A 6,588-nucleotide genomic window follows, 5' to 3' on the forward strand; every position below is an offset into this window, starting at 1 on the left:
GTTAGTTAGTTAGTTATTTAGTTAGTTAGTTATTTAGTTAGTTAGTTAGTTAGTTAGTTAGTTAGTTAGTTAGTTAGTTAGTTAGTTAGTTAGTTAGTTAGTTAGTTATTTATTTAGTTAGTGAGTTAATTAGTTAGTTAGTTAGTTAGTTTGTTAGTTAGTTCCACAGCTTGTCTTAGAAACATTTTAGTTCCATTTCCTTTCTCAGTATTACTGACAGTCCTGTAACCCATGACCTATGGTCTCATAGTCTGCTTAAATTTTTTAACAACATAAAAGGCCCCTTTCTGCCTTCAAATTTCAACAATTCCCATTTTGACAGTGCCAATGTTAGTTTAGAAAATGATGATAATGCCCATAAAAGGTACAGGTGCTAATGCCTTTTGTAATGACACTGAAGTGCTTTCGGCCCTCAGATGAAAGCACTGAACTTAAGGGTGGCCCCGAACTAAAACTATCCCACTAAAATAACAGTTTTATTCAAACTTATAATATATTACTTAAATTGTTTTGTCATTATGTCAATACTTCATAAGTTGAAACCATAAAGATTCTGTGGAAAAATTTTAACGCAAGGACATTAATTTATGTTATTAATCCTTATTTTTGGGACGCCTTACTATTCATACATTTTAAGGTTATTTTGACAGTGTGTATAAATCTAAAAGTATTATGTCCTTTAGATTTCCAGTGTTTTTCTTTTGTTTAAAAAAATAGTTTAGAATGGTAAAATGGATTTAAGGATAAATGACCATTAAAAGGATGTAGACATGCATCTATAAATGAATGTTTAGACAGAATGTCAGCCCATCTCTATATAGAATTGTTTGAAAGTTAAATTAGCATTTGTTGGCACGTACATGTTAGAAGCATTGATTTAAAACTGGTTAGCCAATAGATATTCATTTAGCCATTTTTTGCAAAAAAAAAAATGTCTAGATTTTTTTCGTCACATTGTTGGAAGTAATTTTTACAAACTAAAGGTGTGAATGTTTTAAAAGTGAATTAAATATTTAATGAGATTTAAAAGTTCTCTATGAAAGAAAGGGTAAGAAAACCCCACTAAGTCTGGTATTATTTAAAGGGATTTGAAGAGGTAAAAATGAAAATTCAAAAAGCTTTTTGAAAAAAAAAAAAACACAACTAAAGTGAGTTAAAAGCCTTTTGGTTTTTTATCAACATGTGTATGTGTCTACACATGTTCAGTTGCCAAACGCAAGTTTAACAGGATACTAAATGTGTTCACAATGAAAAAAAATCCTTTAAATGTTTGCTTAACATTTGAATACTGTTTTTATAGCTAATTGAACTGAAAATTAAAGCGACACAAAGTGTAAAAAAATAATGACACAAAAAATAGTCATGTGTAACTACATTTGCATAAAATGTGTAGCTAAAGTAATTTTATTATATTAATTTTTTATTTTTTGTTAAAAAAATACAAAAAAAATCATTATTTTAACATATTTTTTTTTTATCCTACTCTATTAAAAACTATAAAATTCAAATAACAAAATTGAAGCTTACAACTATCTATTGTATGTGTCAACTAACTTGACATGACATTTAAACGTCCGTTGTAATTTTTGTAACTATTGCTTGAATAAAAAAAATAAAACTTTATTACCTTAATTTACTATCTACATAATGTTGACCTTTTCCATTTGATATTTTTTTCTGTAAAATTTTTAGCTCTTCAAAAAATGGTAAAATGTAGAGAAAAAAATTATAAATATTAAATTTATTCACCTGTTTCCAATGTGACAGTTGATTTTTAGTAAAAAAAATTAAATATTTTTTTTGTTTATGTCACATTTTATTTAATAGAGAATATTAACTGTTTGTTGACATTGTTTAACCTTTAAAAGAATAGGACATTTTTGTAGAAATTATAGGTAACATTTTGATAAACAGGATAGCAGGATATAAGACCGTAGGTCATGGATTCAAGTACCGTTAGTAAAACTGAGAATGGTATCTTTTGGAAGTAAAATGTCTCAAACATTTTTTCTTAAGTGAGTAATAGAAATACATAGATCAAAGTATAACAAGTAGTCCGACTCTTTAACAGCAGTACCTAACTCTAATCATAAGTTAGTGAAAAAGTACCTAACTCTACATATGTGTTAGTAACAAAATGAAAGTTAAAGTTTCAAAATTTGTACCAGAAATTTAAAAAATCAAACAACAACAAAAAGGAAACATCAATAATTAGAAAAAATATATTTTTCTGGTTTAAGAAAATTAAACAAAATTTTGTGTGAAAAGTGCGATAAAATTATTTAAAATACTTTGGCATAGATATCAACTAACTAACTAAATACTAACTAACTAACTAGCTAACTAACTAACTAACTAACTAACTAACTAACTAACTAACTAACTAACTAACTAACTAACTAACTAACTAACTAACTAACTAACTAACTAACTAACTAACTAACTAACTAACTAACTAACTAACAAACTAACTAACTAACTAACTAACTAACTAACTAACTAACTAACTAACTAACTAACTAACTAACTAACTAACTAACTAACTAACTAACTAACTAACTAACTAACTAACTAACTAACTAACTAACTAACTAACTAACTAACTAACTAACTAACTAACTAACTAACTAACTAACTAACTAACTAACTAACTAACTAACTAACTAACTAACTAACTAACTAACTAACTAACTAACTATCTATCTATCTATCTATCTATCTATCTATATCTATCTATCTATCTATCTATCTATCTATCTATCTATCTATCTATAATCTATCTATCTATCTATCTATCTATCTATCTATCTATCTATCTATCTATCTATCTATCTATCTATCTATCTATCTATCTATCTATCTATCTATCTATCTATCTATCTATCTATCTATCTATCTATCTATCTATCTATCTATCTATCTATCTATCTATCTATCTATCTATCTATATCTATCTATCTATCTATCTATCTATCTATCTATCTATCTATCTATCTATCTATCTATCTATCTATCTATCTATCTATCTATCTATCTATCTATCTATCTATCTATCTATCTATCTATCTATATCTATCTATCTATCTATCTATCTATCTATCTATCTATCTATCTATCTATCTATCTATCTATCTATCTATCTATCTATCTATCTATCTATCTATCTATCTATCTATCTATCTATCTATCTATCTATCTATCTATCTATCTATCTATCTATCTATCTATCTATCTATCTATCTATCTATCTATCTATCTATCTATCTATCTATCTATCTATCTATCTATCTATCTATCTATCTATATCTACTATCTATCTATCTATCTATCTATCTATCTATCTATCTATCTATCTATCTATCTATCTATCTATCTATCTATCTATCTATCTATCTATCTATCTATCTAACAAACTAGCTACCTATGTAACTACAACAAGAGAGCAGAGACCAGACACCAAAATATATTTTTTAAAGAATTAAGTTGTCTTTTCATATTGACTTAAAAGGACTAAATGGCGTTTTTTTAACTTAAGGACACGTTATCTCATATCATAAATGTGGTGGAAAAAATCTGCGATCAAATACGAATTCACCGCTTAATGTTTCCACCTTTTTCGCTCTACGATATTATTTGTTTCCCACACAATTGATTTCTATTTCGCTACATTCTATCTTTAACTTACTATACTTCGAACTGTTAGCAATACAAGAATTCTTGAAAGGGTTAAAAATTACAAATTAAAAAACAGGATATTGTAGTAATTGAAAACTTTAATGTGCATTAGTGATTGTTTTATTAAAAGCTTTTCTCGTAATCTATATGAAAGGACTTTTGATTTGTTATTACTTTTATGTTATTTCTTTTTAATCAATAGAAACAGCAACTGAACTAAACAATAGACTCATTTACTTAAATGTAAAGGACTAGCTTCTATTATTGTTATTTTAAAAAAAATTAAATATTATACTGATTGAAACTTAGGTATGATTAATTGGACTTAAAAACTTTGTTAAAATTGAAAACAATTAATGCCTTTAGTTTAAAGACATTAAGATATATAAGGTTTAAATTTGTTTAGTAACTCTTTAGGTCTCTTATAAAAGCTGTCTCTCTGTCTCTCTCTTCAATAATTTATAGTTCAAGTAAAATTTCCCTTACTGTTTAGTTACTGGAAATATATTATATTTTTAAGCGCCTTCTGTCTAACACACATAAAAGGAAACTTATTTGGTAAACATGATTTAATAAATAAAATAATGAAATGTTAATAGGAAAACATATGAATCAAACTTATAAAGGGTTTCTTTTAATTAACTTTTTTTATTATTCTATTAAGAAATATTACTTTTAATATAAGAGTCTGTTGTGTGTGTGTGTGTTTTTTTTTTTTTTTTTTTCAATAAAATAATAGTGAATAGAAAGAGTTTGATGCTGATGATGTTGAAAATGCAAAACAAAAAACTATATTTTATTATGTTGGTACGATGGAGAAAAAGTATTAATTAAAAAATATAACTAAGCAACCATTCAACATCATCATTAACATTATCTTATGTAAAGGAAAAGTAATATATAAACAAGTGAGAATATATAGTTAGGTTTGTTCGAATATGTGATGCCCTATAGCAGATATGAAAAAAACATGTTTTTCATCTTGAAAGCATCATCATATCTGTATTAAGAGATCATTATGTTTGAAAACGATTAAGTTTTTTTTCTCTTCTAAAAAACTATTCACCCTTGACCCGAAAAAAATATGTGTGACATAGTCGCACAATCTTTCTAGTGATTTCGAATCGATGTATATAATCTAAGCTATAACCCAATGATGTAGTGTATTAAAAAAAATAAATTATTTATCTTTACATGTATGACTTCTATTAAGTATGATTATGAGTGTTATTTTTCATCTTTCTTTTCAGAAAGTTTTTATGAAGAAAAAAACATAGCAATTGACAATTTGTCATAAAGTTGTTTATCATTAACATATAAATACATGTATGTTTACATCACTCATCACACATTTTGTGCGTGTGTGTGTAGTGTAGTGTATGCATGTATTTAGCAGATACTTATATTCTTAATATTTAGATACATTCAGAGAAATTCATTTAACAGCAAATATTAATAACAAGTTCTTATAAAAACAACCTACCTAGTTATATATGTATGTATGTATTTAAAAAATAGCTAATGAGTACAATTATGTTTGTACTATTGTAGGTAGTTAGATTGTTAAGTTATTATAAGACTGAAGCCAAGGTATAGAAATTTTAATGACGTTAAGTAAACAAACTGCCTGCCTGTTCCTCTAAATGCGAACGAATATTTCATTCTCATTTTATATTGAAAACAATAACAATTTTTCGAATTTATTTGTTGTTTTCAATATAAAACTGGAAAATACGTGTTTATTCGCATTAAGTGGTACATGTCTAGAATTTCAAAAGATGATGAACGGACAGACATAGTTAAATAGAATTATAAAGTTATTTTGAGTCGATCGAAATATCGTCAGGTAGGTGTCGATATTATATTTTGTTCGTATTATAGTAGTTCAGGTTAAAAAACCATAAGTTTACTCCATGAGAATAAAGCTTCTGGTTAAAATATCTCAAAGAGGAAAGAAGACATGTCAGATGTTAAGCGTTAACTTTAAAGCAAATAGAAATTAAGACATGACATGTAATAACGTCTAAACAATGGGCGGATATTTTAGAACACGATACTTTAAAACCCAAATGTTATGGAGAAAATTTGAAATCAGATTCAAATTCAATGCTGCTCGATCGTTTAGAAAAGTCACAGTTTCTAAACTCAGAAATTCGATTTATTTCAACCTTTGTCAGCCTGTGTTATATATGTTCATATATTTATCAATATGTCTATGTAAATCTTCTTATCAAAATCACTTTACAAATCAACAATATTCGTCCTTGTCTCTAGGTCCTTCTGCCAAATCTGACTCTTCAGATAAACCTTTTAATTAAAACAAGTAAGAAATTATAATCGGAAAAAATACTCTACACTTGTTATAAAAATAAAATGCGATTTAGTTTTCATAATAATGCATTTAAGTTGAATTGTACCTTACCTCAGATATACTTAAGCCAATTATTGTTTAAAAAAATTGTGCACATTTAAGTCAAAATTTGAAGGGGGTTATTTATAGGGGCTAGGGTCAAAGGAGGCTCTTTAATTATAAAGTTCATGAGGGTCATCAGTGCTAGTATGAAACTTGGTTTTGCAGCATTTTGTTGAGATACGGGTATATTAAACATAATTATGAACTTAAACGCCCTATTCGGCTGGATCAGTTGTATGAGGGCTAGGTGAAATGATGGACCGAACAAGCTTTGTCTATGGTATCATAGACCATCATGTGCCAAATTTCATTGAATTATCTCCAAAATTATGACCTATAGTTTGATTATAAGGTTTACAATCCCTATTGGGGGGTTCAGTTGTATGGGGGCTAGGTGAAATGATGGACCTATCTTAACCATTTTCAAAAGACTTCATCTACGGTACCAAAGAAGATCATGTACCAAATTTCATTGAATTTCTCCAAAATTGCGACATGTA

Source organism: Lucilia cuprina, chromosome 2 (assembly GCF_022045245.1).
Source record: "Lucilia cuprina isolate Lc7/37 chromosome 2, ASM2204524v1, whole genome shotgun sequence".
Classification (NCBI taxonomy): Eukaryota; Metazoa; Arthropoda; class Insecta; order Diptera; family Calliphoridae; genus Lucilia; species Lucilia cuprina.